Below are 22,200 nucleotides of genomic sequence, written 5' to 3'. Positions count from 1 at the left end.
CAGCCACTATGGGAAACAGTATGGAGGTTCCTCAAAAAACTAAAGAGTTGCCACATGATCCAGCAATCCCACTCCTGGGCATATATCCAGACAACACTATAACTCAAAAAGATACACGCACCCCTATGTTCATAGCAGCACTATTCACAAGAGCCAAGACATGGAAACAACCTAAACGTCCATCGGCAGATGAATGGGTAAAGAAGATGTGGTAATACATACAATGGAATACTACTCAGTCATAAAAAAGAATGAAATAATGCCATTTGCAGCAACATGGATGGACCTAGAGATTACCATACCAAGTCAGTCAAAAAGAGAAAGACAAATACCATATGATATCATTTATATGTGAAATCTAAAATATGATACAAATGAACTTATTTACAAATCAGAAGCAGAATCATGGACATAGAGAACAGACTTGTGGTTGCCAAGGGGGAGAGAGGTGGGGAAGGGATGGACTGGGAGTTTGGGATTAGCAGATGCAAACTATTATACGTAGAATGGATGAACAACAAGTCGAATTGTATAGCACAGGGAACTATATTCAATATCCTGTGATAAACCATAATGGAAAGAATATGGAAAAGAATACATATATATATATGTGTGTGTATAACTGAATCACTTTGCTGTACAGCAGAAATTAACACAACTATACTTCAAGAAAATAAAAAAAAAAGGATACCGCACAGCCATTTTCAGTGGTGTACACAGAGATCACCAGTCAATTGATTGAAAAAGGCAGGTCACAGAACAATAGGTACTTTAGGATCTTTTGGTTTTTTTTAATAATTGAACTCAAAAAAAAGTCTAAGAGGACATGCACCCAACTATTGATGGCTACATGTGAATAGTGAGATTATGGGTACTTTAAATTTTTCTTCCTGTTTTTTACCTCAATTAATTTTCCTGTAATGAATATGTGTTGCTTTTGCAATGAAAAGAGAAGTTATTTTTTAAACATTTTAGTAATGTAAAAAAATGTTTATAGCATGGAGAAATGTTCACAATATATTTGCTATTAAATAGCATGTTCAGCCTGATCATACTTTTTTTTTTTTTTTTTTGGCGGTACGCGGGCCTCTCACTTTTGTGGTCTCTCCCTTTGTGGCGCACAGGCTCCGGACACGCAGGCCCCTCTGATCATACTTTTTTAATTTCAGAAACTCATTTATTTTTATAAAGTTAGTTTAATGGGGCTTCCCTGGTGGCGCAGTGGTTGAGAGTCCGCCTGCCGATGGAGGGGACACGGGTCCGTGCCCCGGTCCGGGAGGATCCCACATGCCGCGGAGCGGCTGGGCCCGTGAGCCATGGCCGCTGAGCCTGCGCGTCCGGTGCCTGTGCTCCGCAAAGGGAGAGGCCACAACAGTGAGAGGCCCGCGTACCGCCAAAAAAAAAAAAAAAAAAAAAAGTTAGTTTAATGGTCATTGTGTGTAACTACAGACAAATTGCTGCATGTCCAGACTATACCGACATCAACAACCTCCTACACCTTTAAAAAGTTATAGACGATGTATCACCCATTGGCCTGATCACATTCAGTAAAAGAAATATTTATACACATGCACAGAAAAAAAGAATAGAAGTTGTTAAGAGTTGTTAGCTCTGGGTGGTAGAATAATATGTGATTTTAAAAAATTATTTGTGTAAGTTTTCTAAAATGAACACTTATCATTTTCTAAAATGAAAAAAAATAAAGGTAAAGGAAGAAAAGGCTCAGTGGTCTTTGTATTTGTATGTCATGCGCACTGTTTGGATACTGTTAGGAATGCCTGAAATATCGATGTAAAGTCTTGTAATACAGGCTTCCAAAGTATCATAAAAGCTCCAAAAACTTCAGCTTGTTACTCTAATAATATGTACATTTGAACTGATTTACAGGGCTCTGGAAGTTAATGCTTTACTTTGAAGGGGGAAAAATCATTCTGCAGCTTAACAGGAAAAGGATATCCTCTCTGCAGCTTGAAAGGAAACCAGAGCTGATGATTTATAAAAAATGTATTAGTTGCAAGATAAGAAACCCATCTGAGGTCTAAGTGCATTTGACACATCAGTTCAAAAAACAATTCCGCCAGGGCCTTTGGGATTTGGGGAGAATGGCTACCTAAGAAAAAGAAAACGGGTGGGTTCCTATAACAAATAAAACTGAGACACAGGCAGCAAGACTACGACAGTCTTCACTCACATGCTTATCCCTCTGCGCAAGGTGACAGGGACCTAACCGGAGACGTGCTTTGGAAAACAGATTGAAGGCTGTCAGGCCCACAGGTACTGCCCACTCTCTGTGAATACCAGCCGACACGTATTGGACACAGAGTCCAGGCCAGGCACTGTTCTAATGCTTTAAAGTCCAGTTTAATTCATGTAGTCCACAAAGCCATCCTGTGAAGGAACTACTGCGGTTATCCCAACTGAACAGATGAAAAACGTGAGGCTGTTTGTTCCAGTTCACTAAGGAGTCGTTTTTAGCCAAGACTTGAGTCCAGGGAGTGTGACTCCAGCTCGCATTCATCTAGACATTCAGTAAAGTGTTCAGAATAACCCCATTGAAAGTCCAGGCCTGTCTGAGTTGCCTTTACCATGCCCTTTATACTTTAGTTTGCACAAAAGCATTGAACCAGAAATGATAACACTGTCCTAAGTATTTTACAGATAAGAATTCAGTGGATCTCCGTTCTAAGTCTGGAAGTACTACTATTATCCTCCCCATTTTACAGATGCGGAGACTGGGTTACAGAGAGCTTAACTAACTTGCCCAAAGAGCGAATAAGTGGCAGAGCCAGGATTCAAACGCAGGCATTCTGACCTAGAGCCTATGCTTCTAATCTCTGTGCTACAGGACGTACGTCTGTGTACATGTCTTGGATGTTTGTTCTATGTCAGGCCTTGTTTTAAGTGTTTTCATTGAATCATCTCGTTGGAAATATCCCCAACACACTGTCAGAAAGAGCCGGGGAAGTAGCTAGTGTCTTAACCTGACAACAGGTTCTTTGTTAAAAGGTTTCCAAAAGCACATAGCAAAGTGGTCCACAGAGGGAGTTTTGTAATCAGAATGACCACGGTTTAAATACTGGCTCTACCATTTACTAAGCTCGGCGATCTTTTTATCCCTAATTTCCTCCCCTCTCCACTGTCCATCCGTCCACCAAAAGAATTAGAGGAGACAGACTGAAATGGAGGTCAGACTATCCCCAGCATAATGAAAGCCACTGAAAGCCCCTCACTTCGGTGGGGAGACATTTGCTGCAGGTGGCAGGGCTGGGGAAGCCGGAAGGGCGTGATGCCCCAAATCAATTGTTCTCGGAGTGTGATTCCCCAGACCGGCAGCATCAGCATCACCTGGGAACTTGTTAGAGCTGCAAAACCTCCAGCCCCGCCCCGGACCTGCTGACCTAGCAGCTCCTGGGTGAGGCCCGGTGCCTTTGAACACGGCCTACAGGCCAACCAGACGCACAGGAAAGTTTGGAAGCCACAGTCCTAGGAGACCTGGGCAGTATGGCAAGGCCCCAACCTCAGAGCACGACATGGATGACCAGTAACTTGTGACTACGGATAACAATGTGAATTCGCTCCCTTAGTGCGTCAGAGCAGATTCAAAGCTTTCCCTGTGATAGCATCACTGCCCCTTGCATTCTCATTGGAGAGAACGGGAAGGCATTACAGAAGCAACCGGAAGTGCCAGTTCCCCCAGTGACTGGTGGAGGCGGGACAAGCGTAGGGAAAAGTTCAGACCCAGCCCCCTCTTTTTTGGCTGCTGGATTGAGGCCCCTAGAGGGCAGGGACTAACCCCAGAACTCTCACCTCCTTGGGCCACATACTCAGCCGGTCACTACCTCCCAAGACCCTCTCGGCGGCTGTGTTCCTCCCCCCGGACCTCCCCTCCGTCCCTTCCATGGTTGCCCTAGACAGTCATGTTAGCCACTCAGCAGCCCTGACCGGCACTCCGCCCTCCAGGGTGACCCCAAGCCGCACAAACAGGATGTCCAGGAGGTGGGGAAGCACCAGCTGAGAAGAAACCAAACCCACAAATCCCAAGACACTCAGCAAACCGACAGCTATTTACCAGGCCCCTACCTCGGAGGGCCCTGCACCAGGAAAGGGGACTGAAAGTACCTAGCACCTGGTTACTGCTTTTAGGGGGTAGTTGAGGAGGCAGGACATCAACCCAGCACAACTGCAGAGGCAGGACAGGCTCCAGGGGCTCTGGATACGCAGTTCCTCTAACCACCAGTAGAAAATATTCGGGGAAAAAAAATTCCAGAAAGTTCCAAAAAGCAAAACTTGAATTTGCCCCATGCCTGGCAACTATTTACATTGTATTAGGTATTAATTGTATTAGATGAGGTATATGCAAATACTAGGACATTTTATATAGGGGACTTGAGCATCTGAGGATTTGGGTATCCGCGGGGGTCCTGGAACCAATCCCCTGGCTGACTGTATATATAGAGGCACGGGAGGAAATGAAGCTTGCAGCCAGGTGGTCAAAAACCTTGGAAACCAGAGTAAGGAATTCCAAATTGATTCCATAGGCCAGGGTTTCCCCAAAGTGTTAGTATATTTCTCAGAATATTCTCTTGGTAGAATTTTAACAGATGTTATGGGACTGAATGAGTTCTAGTACCAAATCCAATGTGGGGAGGGGATCCCACACCAACAAGCGATTCTCGGGACACCAGCTGGGTGTCCTACAATTCAGCTCCGTTCCCACAGTGCCTACCCAGACAGCATCAGATCCCACAGGCGAGGGACTCAGTCCTAGGTGACTACCACTCAGACTCCAGGCACGAGTCCAGGTTGCCATCTATGCTTCTGACCAACTGGCTATAAATCAGAGGTTGCTACAACCTTCTCAGGTTCGAGTACTTTGCTAGAGCAGCTCACAGAACTCAGAGAAACATTTTACTTACCGGATCACCAGTTTATTACGAGAGGCTGTAACTCAGGAACGGCCAGACGGAAGAGATGCACAGCACAGGGCAGTGGGAAGGGGCTGGGAGGTTCCATGTCCTCTCCAGGCACCACTGTTGCAGCAGCTCCATGTGTTCACCAACCCAGAAGCTCTCAGAACCCCATCCTTTTGATTTTTTACGGAGGCTTCCTTACGTAGGCATAAGTGATTGCATCATTGGCCATCAGCCCCTCTCCACTGGGTGAAGGGGTGGGACTCAAAGGTGCAACCCTCCAATCACAGGGTTGGCTGCGTGGCAACCAGCCCCCCCCCCATCCTCAGGTGCTTCCAAAAGTTACCTCATTAGCATAACAAGAGACACCTCTGAAGCTCTCACAAGCTCATAGGTCTTAGACATTCTGGATTGGACAGTTTCACAGGTATCTCACCTGCAGGACCTCTTCAATTGTGCATCTCTGGAGGTTGCGTTTTACAGACATTTCAATATAGAACCCTTTTTCAGAGGACTAATGCTCCATGTAACAAACTCAGTTTGTAGATTTCAGTTGGTGGGTTGGTGGGTCTGCTCCCGCTGTGATCTCCTCAGTAGCTTGTTGAGAATATGGCTTGGGAGATCTCACAGCTCCTCTGAAGCAGAAATACTGCCCCAGGTGAGTCCAATGTATCATCAAGCTTGGGAATGAGCGGTTTCCATTGTTGCAGCTGAATGCTATGGGCCAATGATGATGGGAAGGGACAGGTGGGAAGAAGAAGGAATAATAAGCATGGCTTAGACGTGGGGCCCGTGAGGGGATCTGGAGTGTCACCTACAAATTGGTACTTGCCATCTACCTCTACAAGGATTCAATTACGAGCCACTGCAGCTGCTGACCTCCAACACCCTCTGAAGGGAGCTCAGGGTGAAGATCAGAAATGAGGCACTCTGTGCTCTGGAGAAAACTGGCAGAACAGATCTTCAGATAGGTATTTTCAGGTGAAGATTTTCTGAGCCCAATTCTTGCATCTCCTCATATCTAGAAAAGCACTAAAATCCTTCATGGTGACGTCTGCACCTCATGACTAGCAGTAACCTTCACGAGACTAGCAGAAACCTTCTACAAAAAAAATGTGCTTGACTGCATGTACTCCCTTTACCAAAAACACATATATACTGACCTTCCCCCCCCAGCTCTTTGGAGCGGTTTCTCAGAGCTGTCTGAAATCCCGTCTCCCGGGCTATAGTTCTCATTTTGCCCCAAATAAAACGTAACTCACCATTCTCATGTTGTGCATTTTTTTCAGCCAAGAGGAGGCAGTGAGGGGATATGGGGGCCATGAGGGGATATGGAAACCCTGAGGGGGAGGAGAGGTACGCCGTCAGGAACAGAACAGAGATTGGAAGGAAAACCTCACTTCTTAGTAGAAACACTTGTGGATGGGCTCGTGGTTTACAAAGTGTCTTCCAAAATACCAGCTGACCTTCTTACAACCCCATGAGGTAGTTAGGAAAATGATCTCCATTTTTCTTGGTTTAAGGAAACCAAGACTAAGTGGATAGGCACTTGTTTTTCTTTACACTGTCCCATATCTGACTGCTCTCTTCACTCTGAGCAATTGCTAGTGTGACGCGGGACCATTAGCACGCCCGGCAGCAGCAGCAGGGATGCCTGTACCAGCAGCAGGCACCGGCCCAGACCTCGCTCGGGGGCCGACCTGGCTGTGGTCACTGCCGTGCAGCCCCCGGAATGCCATTTTCCTGCCCTTTTTCCAAATCTGGTTCCCCGGCCTTCCCCCCTGCCTATTGTGTGAGCTACCCCATCTCCCTCCATACCTACCTTTTCTAAGTTAGCCAGAGTAGGTTTCCAGGGCTTCTAAAAAGCTTGACTTGAATGAGAAAGGTCAAATGTGGGCATGAACGTCCACTTCAAAATTCAAATCTTCTGCTGTGCCTGGTTGGGGCATTGAAAAATATAATGAGTTCGAGTTTAGTCTTATGGTAATGTCAGTGATGAATGTTCAAGTGGGAATTTCCAGTAGGCATTTGGAGATGCAGGACTAGTGTATGGAATAGAGGTCAAGGTAGAAATATGGGTTTAGGGAACAATTCCACTGAAATCATGGATATGAATGAAATAGCTTGTAACAGGTCAATCTGTGACAGGAAGCAACTGAAAGCACTCTGGTGATCCAAGGCGAATAGATTTGCTTGAAAAGTCCTAAGAAGAGCTTTGGGAAGAGAAGAAGCACGGCTTGGCCGAGGAAAGTGGAAAGGCAAGACATTTGAGAGGACTCTGAGGTGGATGCCGCCTATGTTTAGAGAGGCAATTTCTTAATATCGAGGGGAAAAGTAACAGTAATACAAAAAAAAAAAAAAAACTTTCACTCAACAGTATGTTTGGTATGATCCCATTTTATTTTATTTTTTAAATGTATCTATTTGCAGCCGTCTGGAAGGATCTACATCAAAGCATTTGCAGTGGTTATCTCTGGATGCTACAATGACAATTTTTGTTTCCTTGTTTTCTTATTTTCCACATTAAGCATTCATTGATTTTTTTTTCCAGATACAATTCATAAAGCATAAAATTCACCATTTTAGAAGGTACAGTTCAGTGTCCTGAGAATATTCACAAAGTTGTATGACCATCATCACTCTCTAATTGCAGAAAATTTTCATCCTTCCAAAAAGAAACCCTGTGTCCATTAGCGGTCGCTCCCCATTCCTGCCCTCCCTCCCAGCCCTAGGCAACCACGAATTACTTTCTGTCTCTATAGAGCTGTTTATTCTGCATGTTCCGTATGAATGAAATCATGCTGTATGTAGCCTTTTGCGACTGGTTTCTTTCCATCAGCATCATGTTTTCAGGGTTTATCCATGTTGTAGCTTGTGTCCGTACCTCACTGTCCCTTGCTGCCAAATAAAATTCCCTGGCACGGCTGTCCCATATGTTGTTTATCCATTCATTAGTTGCTAGACACTTGAGCTGTGTCTTTCCACCTTTCCACTACGGCAAATAATCCTGCGGTGAACATTTATGAACCAGTTTTTGTATGAATGCATGTTTTCAATTCTCCTGAGTATATACCTAGGAGTGGAACTGCTGGGCCATATCTGTTTAACTTTTGAGGCACCACCAAAGAGTTTCCCAAAAGGTCTACACTCTTTAACATTCCCACCAGCAACGTAGGAATGTTCTGGTTACTCCACCTTCTCCCTATAACACCTGTTCGCTTGTTAGCATCACTTTTTAGAAAGGATGGAGAAAACGTGTGCTAAGGGGGCCCAAGACCCACCTTTCTTTTCAACAAACTTAATCCTTTTTGTGATTTTTCCACAGACGAAAGGTAAAGCAGGCAAGCATTCTTCTGTAAGGATGTGATAGAGAAGTTGGCATTTATTGGATTCTTATTGGCCTCTGGGAGGGTTAATGGCGAACTCTGTGCACGTATTATCCTATTGAATATTTACAGAAAACACTGAGTTTGGAACCTATTCTGGAGATGAAGAATGAGGTTTCGAGGTGAAGTGACTTGAGCGTAATGACACTGACCCAAATCCGAAATTCTTAACCATCCATTGTGACAGCTAAAAACCCGCCTCTCCTTCTGCTGAGTGTTTCTGGCTGTACACACCATGTGTCATTTCCATATTTTCCCAGGGAAAAAAAAAACCTTTCTCAAGATGATTTTTCACAAGTAAGTCAGGTACAATTTATCATACTCTTAATGCAAACATATTCTGGAGATGCAAAACCTATAGCATATGTATAAATAACTTGACTCAGCAGTGTAAACATTGATTCAATGCTTTTTAAAAAAATGAACAAGCGGGTCCCACCCCCGGCGCCCAGAACGGAGCCCGCGTTTCCGCAGAGCTGGAACTCCCGCAGCTCGGGGTCTCTTCCCTCCGCCGCCACGGAAGTGCCCCGGAGGCCGAGGGGAGGGCGGCCTCACTGAGGCTGCCGGCTCTGGAGGGGCCCCGGCGCCGGAAAAAAAAAAAAAAAGAACAACCTTGTTTCTCTGAGTGATGTGATACTTCTCTCCTGCTGGATATTTTATCGGCGCATTGGTGCCAATAGGAATGGGTTCTAAAACTGATTAGCCCAGAGAAAGACTAACCAAATAAATCTCAAGTTAGCCACGCTTTCAATTTTGTTTTGAAGTGAGTTTTTTTTTCCAGCTGTGCCTTATTTCCCAAAGAAAGCATGGTAGATTTTGTGTTCGAAAACACGTTCGCCTCTGTGACTTCCAATGACAGCAGAACCAATTCTGTTTTGTAACTGGCCAATGTCAGCTCCTGAGATAGACCCGTGGAAGAAGAGGGATGTGAATAAGATCTGAATAAAGCATATTATTAGATCTCAAAGAGAATCAATAGAATTTAATGTCGTTTTCCTTGCCTTGCGTCAATAAAGCAATGCTGTTAGGAAGGCGTTACAATCTTGTCTTGTCTTGTGGGTTTGAAAGCTTCTTTTGTTGTGGTGATGATGGTTGATTTGCCTGAGTCGCCTGTCCTAAGGACTGATTTGTTTGGTTTTGTAACGCATCACCCCTGCATCTGTAACTTAAGGCTCAGAACACCTAGGGAGATAAATAGATGTTATTTTCATTATCTGTGCTTTATAAATAAATTTTAACCTGGAAAGATGACATGGCCTAAGTCACACATTCAGCTGCATTTGGCAGGTTGATGCACAATTCTGGGCTGAACCTTAATCTGCTTAAAATCAGGAGAAATCTGGAAAACCACAGGCGCACCCATTATCTCTCTGCTGGTGAAATTGAGACCAGTTGGTTCAAGGGCTCTAACGGGCCGAATTGGCCCCAGAATTCATACGTTGAATCCATACACCCCCAGGACCTCAAAACGTGACTGTATGTGGAGATAGGGCCTTTAAAGAGGTAATTAATTTAAAGTGACATGATTAGGGCGGGCCCTAATCCAATGTGACTGGTGTCCTTATAAGAAGGGGAAATTGGGACACAAAACACGTACAGCGGGAAGACGATGTGAAGACACAGGGGGAAGACAGCCAACCACAGGCCAAGGAGAGAAGCCTGGAACAGACCCTGCTGTCACAGCCCTCAGCAGGAGCCAACTCTGCCCACACCTTGATCTCAGATTTCTAGCCACCAGATGTGAGACAAGAAATTTCTGTTGTTTAAGCGGCCTAGTCCGCAGGACTTGTTACAGCAGCCTGAGCAAACGAATACAGGGCCCTCTGCTGCCACTCTGCTGCTGATGAGTGTCAGGCCCCGGGGCTCGTGACATTCATCTCAATGCCCCAAGATCGTGCTTTGGAGGCTTACTGAGCGAAACCCAGAAACCACAGACATACCAGCTGTTTGGTGCTCACATGCGTCGTATTTATCTTAGGTACCATGGAGGTCAGTCTCCTCTCTGGTCAGAGCATCATCCCCCAGAAAATCTGAAGGCAGGATTTGAAATTTGAGCTATCTGGTCAACCGGTCTGAGGTTGAGCTGACATCCGACCTTTCTTGCTCCAGTGCTCTTGCTGGGGAAATTTTCTCCAGGGAAATCTTCATTCCTGTCTGGATTCCCAGAAGTTGTGCTGACTCAGACCCTCTTTTCGGACATCCTGTGATTTTTGTGAAAGACGACCCTTTGCTCTTGTCAAGGGCACGCCTCTCTCCCCTGGGGCAGAGTCCTACCTCTCCACTGGGGCCCTTCTTCAGAGGAAGGAGGAAGAGAGAGGGATGGGACACCGTGCCTAGTTCAGGCACGTCTCACTTAATCTTCACCTCCCTGAGGGGAAGCTCCCTGAGGGGAAGCTACCATCACCTCCATTTGCTAGATGGAGAAACTGAGGCACATACCAGTTAATCACTCACCCCAAATTCACACAGCTCACAAGTGGGAGAGGTAGATTTGCCTTCCGCTCTCTGACTCAGGCCTGTGCTTCTGCTACCTCAGAATGCCATTGAGAGAGAGGCAACCAGACTACCATCCTCCTTACAGACCCCACACATCCCAAGATAACAAAGGTGAAAAGGCCCAGTGAGGACCTTGCTGAGCTGGGGCTCGTGACATTTTGTCTCTGGAAGCTTCAGATAACACCTCTCCACGGCTGATGGCGTACTTTCTATGGAGCTCTAAACAGTGCCACTGAAAGGGTGGTCTGCAGCAGGAGGCCCTCAAAAGTTTGGTCCCTGCTCCAGAATGAGATGGAGACAGAAAGCAAGCAGGAGCATTCAGGGGCATTCATGCCAATTCAACAGCAATGCTAGGGCACGGGACCCCATCATAAAAAAAAAAATGAGCTTGTATTTCATACAATCATCTCATTTTTCTCAGCACACATCATACTTCATTGCAAATAACGAAACTGGTCCTTGGGACTTCCCTGGCGGTCCAGTGGTTAGGACTCGGCACTTTCACTGCCATGGCCCTGGGTTCAATCCCTGGTCGGGGAAGTAGGATTCTGAAAACTGAGGGGGGCGGCCAAAAGAAAAAAAAAAACTGGTTCCTTACCATGGACACTTTGAGAAGCACTGCTCAGAGGCCAGCATAAATGAATAGGGAGACAAAGAGATGATGGGGAGGCATGGAGCCCAGGTGTTATGGGCTGAATGTCTGTGTCCCCCCCCAAAATCCACATGTTGAAGCCCTGACCCCCAGTATGATGGTATAAGGGGGTGGGGCCTCTGGGTTGAAATTAGGTTTAGATGAGGTCATGAGGGTGAGGCCCCCATGATGGAATTGGTGCCCTTTTAAGAAGAAGAGACACCAGAGTGTTCTCTCTCCGCCCTGTGAGGACACAGCGAGAAGGTGGCCGTCTGCAAGCCAGGAGGAGAGGCCTTACCAGGAACCAAGTCTGCTGGCACCTTGATCTCAGACTACCAGCCTCCATAAGTGTGAGAAATAAATGTGTGTTGTTTAAGGCCCCCAGTCTGTGGTATTTTGCTATAGCAACCCGAACGGACAGACTCTGGCTCTGCTACTGACAACCCAAGGCCCTGTTGCTGAGGCTGAGCCTCCTGCCGTCTGGTGCTTCCTTTACTGGCAGCATTTCCTCCCTCGGGTCCTTAGCAAAACTGGCAGGGTTCCCATGACATGACATGACAAAGCCAGTTCCCCAGGACACAAACCTGTCCCTACAAGGTGCTGGGTTTGAAGGCAGGTCCTAGGACACATCACACGCCATCCCCTTCCTACTGCCTAACTTGGGGGCCACAACCTGCCCTCGTGCCATCCCTCAGGTCTCCATCTCAGGAAGGAAGGGCTGGGGGTCATAATCCCATCCCTCCCACAAAGCCAGTCCCACCTCGAGGTGGGATTCCTTTTGGAAACTCTCCTACCCCATTCTTAGCAACCTTAAATCTCCTTATAGCAATCATTTCCTCCTCTTCGGTATAAATGGTACGTTCCACGTTTCTGCATTTGTGAAATAAATTTGTATCAAGAATAAGACCATTTTGATATAACGCAACGTGCCTGAGACTGATTTTGTTGTTGTTTTAGAGAAAGGTCCAGATGCTTTAAAAGTTTATGAACAGCCACCCAGCTCTCGACAGCAAGCAGAAGCCTGCAGCTCCCATCACTCATTTCTCAATTATCCTGGGAGAAGTAGGTCAGGGATGAAAGCAGGCCCGGGAGGCTGGGGGTGTAGCAGGACAGCAGGAGACTGGCCCTGCTGTTAACGAGGGTGACCTTGGGTAAGTCTGTGACCCGCCCTGTACCTGGCTCCCCACAAGGGTTTGGAGCTCTGTGACCCCATCCTTCTTGATAAGGTCACTTTCTACAGTGGCCATCCTGTCCTTTAGATTAAACAAGAAGCCAAATGGCCTGAAATGAGCCTCCCTCCCCGCCCCCTTCCTTCCCCAGGCTGTCTTGTTAATAGGAAAGTAGCCAGAAGGGTAAGCAGCCGATAGAAGGAAGAGACCCCCCCCGGACGAACAGCCAGTCCTTCGAGGGAACCTCACCCCCGAGGGCCGGGGGGTCGGCAGCTTCAGCCTCCTGGGCTTTCCAGCAAAGTCTGTGCTTGTCTCTGTAGTTGCTGCTGCCCGCAAAGCTGGACCTGGCTTCTCTTTCCTGCCTAACAGACACCGTGGTTTCCATCAGCCTCAGGCCGCTCCCCCTCCTGGAGGCTCCTTCCTCCTTCCTCCCCTGCATCCTGCACACTCTCTTCCCACGGCCCCAGTTCTCCCGCCCCCGCCCTTCTCCCACCCCCGCCCTTCGACCCCTACCTAGCGCTTACAGCGTACAAAGCACGTGCATCCAATCCTCGCGATGCTGTTGATTTATCGGCTTCTGAACAAAAATCTCTGGGTCTGGGGAGCTGAGTGTAATTTTTGCCTCCGTTCCCCTGTCTACCCTGGGCCACCACAATCAGAGGGGGCTTGGGGACATCAGACACTGTAGGTACAGGCCGTTCTTCCTGTGAGCCCGGGGTGGAGAGCTCCCTTTTATAAACATGGAAAGTGAGGCTCACTTGGTTGCCTGGGCACAGATTGGATGCCCTGGGGTGTCCACTGGTTTTAAAAAAAAACAAGCACAGGCTGGTCACGTGCTGACTCAGGGCCAACACAGAGCCAGTAAGGGGCAGGGGCGGGCTCAGCCCTGGGTCTGTGTGATGCCACAGCCCCCTCTCCTCCACCAGACGTCCCACTCTGGCCTCTGCCCTTACCCCTCGGGGGTGTGGCCTCTAGGATGCCCGAGCAGCTCGGAAGGGTAGCAGACACAGAGCCTCTGGGATGCCCAGTGGAGAAGGAGGGTCCAGACGAGGAGAACCAGCTCTCCACCCGGAAGCCGCAGAAGGCCTGCCCTTCACCCACACAGCAGATCAGAGGCAGCTGCCGGGAGCCCAGGGTGGTCCCACCAGGAGGCGGGGGTGGGGATTGGGCTGGGTTGGGTTGGGACAGCTCAGTGACTAGGGACCCTGGATACTTGATGGGGCTGAGGACACTGACAGGTCCGTCCTGCCCCAAATGCCACTGGGGCCCCTGAAGAATCACGAGCCCCTTCAGCCAGCTTCTCCTTTTGCATTTGACCCCTCACTGCCATCTTGACACTGGCCCATAGGACACCGTCCAGCGCTTCTGGGGCCCATGGCCTGCTCTCAGGCTGCTGGAGAAGCAAGGCATTCAGAAGCCGGTGACCAGCCCTCCCTGCGCTCCGGGCTTTTAATCTCCTTAATTGAAATTGATTGGCCTCTTGGGAGGTAGCTCAGCATTGGCCCTGAGCTTCAGCAGGTGATCAACTCCTGCTTCGTTCTTTGAAAGACCAGTTCACACACCAGGGCATCTGATCTTCTCCCTGAATCCTGGGCCCCTTTCCTGACCAGGAGCAAAACCAGAAACAGGCACACTTAACAAAACAGCTCAGGAAATAAAAGCGCCCGATAAAAATAAGGGGAGAATATTCCAGTCCCATGGTGGCTTAGCATTATACAAAAGGCCAGTCAAAACCCCATTACCAAGGAAAGATGTAATCGCACGGGGACGGAGCTGCGGCAGCTCACAAGATAAACAGGCTGGGCTGGAGCATCTCGAGCACCCGGCTGCAGAAAAGATAAAAAGGGAAGAAAAGTGAAAGCCCATCTTAAGTTAAAAGCAAACCAAACATCGAGAGAACGGTTTGAGCGTCCGGATTCGCGTTCATCTAGACACGTAACAGTCCACTTCCCACCCCCAAGTGGCTGGGGCTGCTTTACAAACCGGTTTGGTCCGTCATACCTTCTAATAGGGCCCCTTCCTTACCAGGCTGATCACATATCCTGGAAACATCCCTCTGCGGGTTCCCCTGGGATGGGCTGCTGGGTCATTTCACCAACTGGGAGCTGGGTTTGAAAGGGCTGTGCTGGGGGACTCGGGCCACCTTATGGTTTCCCAGCCCTGGGCTCTGTCCCTGCACTGGCTGCACAGGGTGGCACCAGGACACAAGACTCACCTTAGAGGTAAGGAAACACAGGCCTGACGAGGTAGGTAATCATTGGGAGTGACAAACTCATCCTAAGACCATCTTGGTGCCTGGCCTTCTAAAGGTCAAGTTGAAGGGACCAGGATGTACCATCCCCAAATATGCCACTGTGGCGTAAGGATTATTTTAAACTGAAGGCAAGTGAGAATGAACAAGACACAGGATGAGTTCTTCCTCCCCTTTTCTGCCTAAAAGCAGGGCATAAAATTCCCTTGGTGAAGGCTTCCCCCTCTCCTGTACTAGAAAGAGGAGAGAGACTCTTATCACCAAGACAGAGTTGTCACTGATGAATCTGCAGAAACAGACCTTATTCAAATAACCCACAAGAATTCCCTGGCGGTCCAGTGGTTAGGGCTCCACGCTTCCACTGCAGGGGTCATGGGTTCGATCTATGGTCAGGGAACTAAGATCCCACAAGCCACTCGGGATGTCCAAACATTTTTAAAAAACAAAACAAACAAAAACCATTATCTTCCATTAGTTTCCTCCTTATATTTCCTAGTCACTTCTCCACAATGTATCATCTCTAGAAGCTTAAACCTCCTTTCCTTTGTTGAAGAAGATGAGATATAAATGCCCAAATTGAGTCTACCTCTTTGAGTTTCACTTTTTTTCTGTGAACTCTGTGCATGTAAAATATTAATCAAATTCATCTTCTTTTTCTCCTGTTAATCTGTCTTTTGCTGGTTAAATTCGCAGGCCCTCAGGTACTGAACATAAGAGAGTAGGGGAAAAGCTTTTCCTTCCCAATGAAGTCCAGAGATCCAGATTTTTAGAGCAGAGATCCAACTTGTTGGCTGCAGAAAACTCCATTTTTAAGTAAATTCAAGTTGAAAGTGGCTCTTAATCTCCTCTTTCTCTAGCAGCAGGAACATGACAGAAGGATGAAGCAGAGGGTGAGCTCTGCGAAAACAAGGGCCACATCTGTCTCAGTCATCATGGAGCTAGTGTCTAAGGGTCCCTAACATATAGTAGGCACTCAATAAACATGTGTTGAATAAGTGAATAAATCAATGAATAGAGGGATGGGTGGGTGTACATTGGATCAAATAGGGTTGGAACAACTGCACTATGCAGAAAGTACAATTGTAGCTTACTGAATACAGGCTCCCATAAAATACCACCAAGACAGCCTGTTGATAAAGCAAAGCTCCCAGCAGGAAGAGAGGTCACTACCTGGCAGTCTTGACAGCGTCTCTGAGTCAGGCCGGTGAAGTCAGGATATTCAGCTGGTCGAAGGTGGGTCTTTCAGTGTGGGAATCATAAGGACTGTGTTAAATCTCCTGATGTAATAGTTCAGGATTGTGGAAACAGCAAGGTGTGTTAACAGTCATTCGATATTATCTATTGAAAGGCTAAGCAGTTTTAAGTGGGTTTGGGGGAAGTTCCTAAAATAATAAAATTATTTGCAGCTTTTATCTTCCTGGGCAAGCGTTTCCACAATGCTCAAATCACATTGGTAAAGACAGCGGAATCAAGTCATGTTGGTGAAGACTGCAGGGTACAGGTCACATTAACGCAGACGTAAGTAAGCTCTGTGGACATGGATGCTTTCCTTGAGCCAGTGACCTTGAGTAAACCACTCTCCTTCTGCACTGTGACATATACAGAGAAGTCAAAACCATGTTTGCCCACAGGAGTACAGCAAACCTAAGTGGGCTCTAGGGTAGGTGTGGTGGCTAATTTCTGGTTAAATAGGGGTGACACATGCTAAACCATCCAAGGGAGAGGTGATTCAAGTATGCCTTAGACTTCAGTATCTGACAATAGCCCTGAAATAACTTACAGAGCCCAGTGCAAAATGAAAATGCAGTAAGCGGGGGCCGCTCTTCGTTGTGGTGCACAGGCTTCTCATTGCAGTGGCTTCTCTTGTTGCGGAGCACACGGGCTCTAGGCACGTGGGCTTCAGTAGTTGTGGCATGTGGGCTCAGTAGTTGTGACTCGCGGGCTCCAGAGTGCAGGCTCAGTAGTTGTGGCGCACGGGCTTAGTTGCTCCGCGGCACGTGGGATCTTCCCAGACCAGGGCTCGAACCCGTGTCCCCTGCACTGGCAGGCGGATTCTTAACCACTGCGCCACCAGGGAAGTCCCAAGAAATAATCTTAACGTAAAAGGATAAATATTGTATGATTCCACTTACATGAAATACCCAGAATAGTCACATTCATAGAGACAGAAAATGCCTTAGAGGTTATCAGGGGCTGAAGGGAGAGGGAAAGGGAGGGTGATCGCTTAATGGGTTTAGATGTTCTATTTGGAGTAAGGAAAAAGGTTTGGAAATAGATAGTGGTGATGGTTGTACTAAACTGTGACTGTAATTAATATCACTCAATAGTATACTTTTAAAATTTTTATTTATTTATTTTATTTAGTTTTGGCTGTGCTCAGTCTTCATTGTTGCACGTGGGCTTTCTCTAGTTGCAGTGAGCTGGGACTACTCTCTGTGGCAGTGCGCGGGCTTCTCATCGCAGGGGCTTCTCTTGTTGCGGAGCACGGGTTCTAGGTGCATAGGCTCCAGTAGTTGCAGCACGCAGGCTCAGTGGTTATGGCATGCTGGCCCTAGAACGCATGGGCTTCAGTAGTTGCGGCACGTGGGCTCAGTAGTTGTGGCTCACGGGCTCTAGGCGTGCGGGCTTCAGTAGTTGTGGCACACAGGCTCAGTAGTTGTGGTTTGTGGGCTCTAGAGTGCAGGCTCAGTAGTTGTGGTGCATGGGCTTAGCTGCTCCACGGCATGTGGGATCTTCCCTGACCAGGGCTCGAACCCATGTCCCTTGCATTGGCAGGCGGATTCTTAACCACTGGACTGCCAGGGAAGTCCCAATAGTATACTTTAAAATGACAAATTTTATGAAATGTGTGGGTGTGTTTTATTTCTAATTATCGTACAACACTGGGACATATATACTTTGCCACGGTAGAAAATTGATTAAATAAGATGGCAGCAGCAGAGCATTAGCCACGTGCAGGGCCCTTCTGAGCGCGGGGCTCTGTGGGAAGCCAGCTCTGCCTGAGGACAGAGACCCCCAAATGTAGGAGTCACGCCGCATTCTGGAGACTGAGCGCTGCCTCTGGGTCACTGAAGACCTCCTCAAAGTGCCCAGCCTCCAGAATCTTCTTGTGCTCAAACAAGGATGGTAAACACCGCAAGCCCTCATCTTCCTGCTACCCGCCACGCCCTCGCTGGCCTCCTAATATCACGTCCAGATGCAGAGCTCAGGAGACTTGCCAGTGTCAGCCCTGGAGGTGACAGTGCTCATGGGATGTTTTGCCTCCTCCTTCTGACCTCCGTTATGCTACTTTGACCCTGTGGTGCCGTTCACAGGGCAGACGTGCGCAGCCAGGGATAGAGAGGGAGCCACGGGGATTAGCAGGGATACAGAGGGAGCTGTAATCTAGCTGGTAATTAGGTGACCAGCCACCTCCCCCATTTCCCGGCATTCACTGAGCACACTCCCTCCATTCCTTCTGTTTTTGCCTCCATGCAGACTATATCCCTCACTTCTCTGGCTCTCACTCTGGATCCATTAGGTGGAACCTACTAGGGTTCCCCCGGGAGCGCTCTGGAGGGCTAAAGATGAGGGATGAGAGAGGGTGGTAGAGTGTGGCCAAGAAGGAGCTCTGGCTTGTCATCCGATTCAGTCAGAGTCTACAGATAACATAGATTAGGCACCAATGAGAGGTGAGAAGGTAATAAAAAGGTGAACCAGGCATGGCCCTAGCCCGGGAAACCTGATGAAAGATTGCCTGCCACCTTTGCCTCGCGTACCTTAGATGATCAGCCCTTAGTCTGGGGTTTACTGAGCAGAGACGATGCCCTTCTCGTGAGCCAAGCCAAGCACGGGTGCTCACGCGGTGAACTTTCCAAGCCCTGAGGCCACCTGTGGCTGCTTCTCTCATTGGTGGCCTCAAGCCGTTCCACCTCTGGGCATTCACTCAGTAGGAGGGTGGGAGCGCTGCTTGTTGGCCCAGGACAGACCCCAAACAAGACATTACACAGTAAAATTATATGAAGTAGTTCTCTAGCTCCGACCCTGTCTACCATTGTAGGACTCCCCGGCCACCCCGAGAGCCTCTGTCATCATTTCTGGGACATCTCATGGGGGGATCTCACGGGTATGTGTGTCCTCTCACAACCACGTGGCACACACTTCTTTCTCCAAGTCTAACTGTGGTTCCCTGCTAGGCTAGGCACTGCCCCAACCTCTCAAGGCCTGAAGGTCCCAGGAAGGTTCCTCCCCCCAGTCCTGTCTCCTGCCGCTCAGGGGTCTGCATTCAGGTTGAGGCTTCTCTTCAAGGCCCTGGACATCAAGACAGCCCACCTGCTAATGCCCGTTCTCCCTAAAGAAGAGAGAAGCCTGAATCACACGCCCCATCCTCCCCATGTTGGGCCATTGTGTACGTTTCTGAACACTCCTAATGCTGTGAGCATTCAGGAGGATGATGTGTGGCCCTGCTGTGCTAAAGCTTGCCCTTCAGCAAGAATATACAGTGGAAAAAACACAGTCACTTCAGCAAGTAGTGTTGGGGAAGCTGGACAGCTGCATGTAAATCAATAAAGTTGGAACAGTCCCCTCATACCATGCACAAAAATAAACTCAAAATGGCTTAAAGGGGCTTCCCTGGTGGCGCAGTGGTTGAGAGTCCGCCTGCCGATGCAGGGGACACGGATTCGTGCCCTGGTCCGGGAAGATCCCACATGCCGCAGAGCGGCTGGGCCTGTGAGCCATGGCCGCTGAGCCTGCGCGGGAGAGGCCACAACAGTGAAAGGCCCGCGGACAGGACACCATAAAACTCTTAGAAGAGAACATAGGCAAAACATTATCTGACATAAATTGTACCAGTGTTTTCTTAGGTCAGTCTCTCCCAAGGCCATAGATATAAAAACAAAAATAAACAAATGGGACCTATTCAAACTTACAAGCTTTTGTACAGCAAAGCAAACCATAAACAAAACAAAAAGACAACCTATGGAATGAGAGAAAATATTTGCAAATGATGCAACTGACAAGGGCTTAATATCCAAAATATGCAAACAGTTCATACAACTCAACAACAAACAAACAAACAACCCAATCAAAAAATGGGCAGAATTCCTAAACAGACATTTCTCCAAAGAAGACATACACATGGCCAACAGGCACATGAAAAGATGCTCCACATTGCTAATTATTCGAGAAATGCAAATCAAAACTATAATGAGGGCTTCCCTGGTGGCGCAGTGGTTGAGAGTCCGCCTGCCGATGCAGGGGACACGGGTTCGTGCCCCGGTCCGGGAAGATCCCACATGCTGCGGAGTGGCTGGGCCCGTGAGCCATGGCCGCTGAGCCTGCGCGTCCGGAGCCTGTGCTCCGCAACGGGAGAGGCCACGGCAGTGAGAGGCCCGCGTACCGCAAAAAAAAAAAAAAAAAAGTAAATGCTTTGCAAACCGCCAATCACAGTGCATGGGAGAAATTGTGTCCCTTTGATCAGCTTGGCTGGACTCTTGAGTCTGGGCATTCCTGGGGATCATATGCAGGAGAGGTAATCGCAGCCTTTCTGATCATATTCCTTAAGAAGCTGCCCAGAATGTCCCCTTCCTTGGGCAGGGTGGGATTAGGAGATGCTGGGAGACCATTGTAGTAAGACCCTCCCTGCTGAGACAGCTTTTATCAGTGGCAGAGTGTGAAGGAGGGAGCTATATGTGGCGACAGAGAGGATGGGGTTGGGGGGAGAGTCCTACTGAGGAATTTGATTAGAACAGCCCAGTGCTTACTGGGGGGAGAACAAGTGGGATACCCAACCAAGCTCAGGACAAACTTAGGTTGGCGAACTTGACCCTACTTTAGGGAGATTGGAAAGCTCTTAGGGATAGAATTCAGTGGAAACATTTGGTTTTTGATACAGAATCTTCCCACTTAAGTGAAGAGTAAATACCAAAGAAGAGACACGTGTCAGTCTGTGGAAACTGACCCATCAACCTGCTCTAGAGTAGCAAGCAGGGGCCTCAGAACAGGAAGACTTGTCACTTAGCACCACAGCCTCTGTCAGCAGGGCTATTGTCAATGAGAAGATCAGCTGGGGAACGGCTGGGATCCCTGTTCCTACCACACGCAGGGAGGACTGACCCAAGAGAGCAAAGGAGGAAGGGACAACACGGGGTGGTGGGAAGACGAAGGAGGAGCCTGAGGAAGGAGCCGCAGTATGCCGGCCCCTGAGAGAGACCATCACAGCATTCTAGAAACCAAAACAGCGCCCTCGCTCCATCTTTCTGCAAAGTCACCATTGAGCTCCTCCCAAACTGCTTCCTTCAAAAACTCACGGAACCCTGACTGTCCACAAAAATGTTCACCAACCCTGCCATAAGATCAGGCTATTAGGTACATCAAACTCACACCTGGAGCACAGATGCCCTCCTCCCCCTGGAACACACTCAGGAGGAAAAGGCACACATACCATCCCTTGATTTACATAAATGTCAGCCCATCACGCAGAGCAAACAAACCCTGGGCTCAATCAGAGGAAGGCAAAACCAAGGGAGCCCAGCCGTATGAATGGCCTGCTCGCCAAAGTTTAAGACGCCATGGACAAGCTTTCACAGGCTGTCCATTACTACAAGATCACTGCTGTGGCCTTGAGCCCCTACAGGGCTCTGCATGTCATATAGGCCATAAAATTAAGCCTTGGAATCCCACTACTGGGCATATACACTGAGAAAACCATAATTCAGAAAGATACATGTACCACAATGTTCACTGCAGCAGTATTTACAACGGCCAGGACATGGAAGCAACCTAAATGTCCATCGACAGATGAATGGATAAAGAAGATGTGGCACATATATACAATGGAATATTACTCAGCCATAAAAAGGAATGAAATTGAGTTATTTGTAATGAGGTGGATGGACCTAGAGTCTGTCATACAGAGTAAAGTCAGAAAGAGAAAAACAAATACCGTATGCTAACACATATATATGGAATCTAAAAAAAATGGTACTGACGAACCTAGTGGCAGGGCAGGAATAAAGACGCAGACATAGAGAATGGGCTTGAGGACACAGGGGGGAAGGAGAAGCTGGGATGAAGTGAGAGAGTGGCATGGACATATATCCACTACCAAATGTAAAATAGATAGCTAGTGGGAAGCAGCCGCATAGCACAGGGAGATCAGCTCGGTGCTTTGTGACCACCTAGAGGGGTGGGAAAGAGAGGGTGGGAGGGAGGCTCAAGAGGGAGGGCACATAAGGATATATGTATACGTATAGCTGATTCACTTTGCTGTACAGCAGAAACTAACACAACATTGTAAAGCAATTATACTCCAATAAAGATGTGAAAAAAAAATTAAGTCTTGGGATTATAATCTAACCCATACCTAAGGGCGGCA

Source organism: Pseudorca crassidens, chromosome 1 (assembly GCF_039906515.1).
Source record: "Pseudorca crassidens isolate mPseCra1 chromosome 1, mPseCra1.hap1, whole genome shotgun sequence".
In the NCBI taxonomy this organism is placed as follows: domain Eukaryota; kingdom Metazoa; phylum Chordata; class Mammalia; order Artiodactyla; family Delphinidae; genus Pseudorca; species Pseudorca crassidens.
This window is presented reverse-complemented; position numbering follows the sequence as displayed.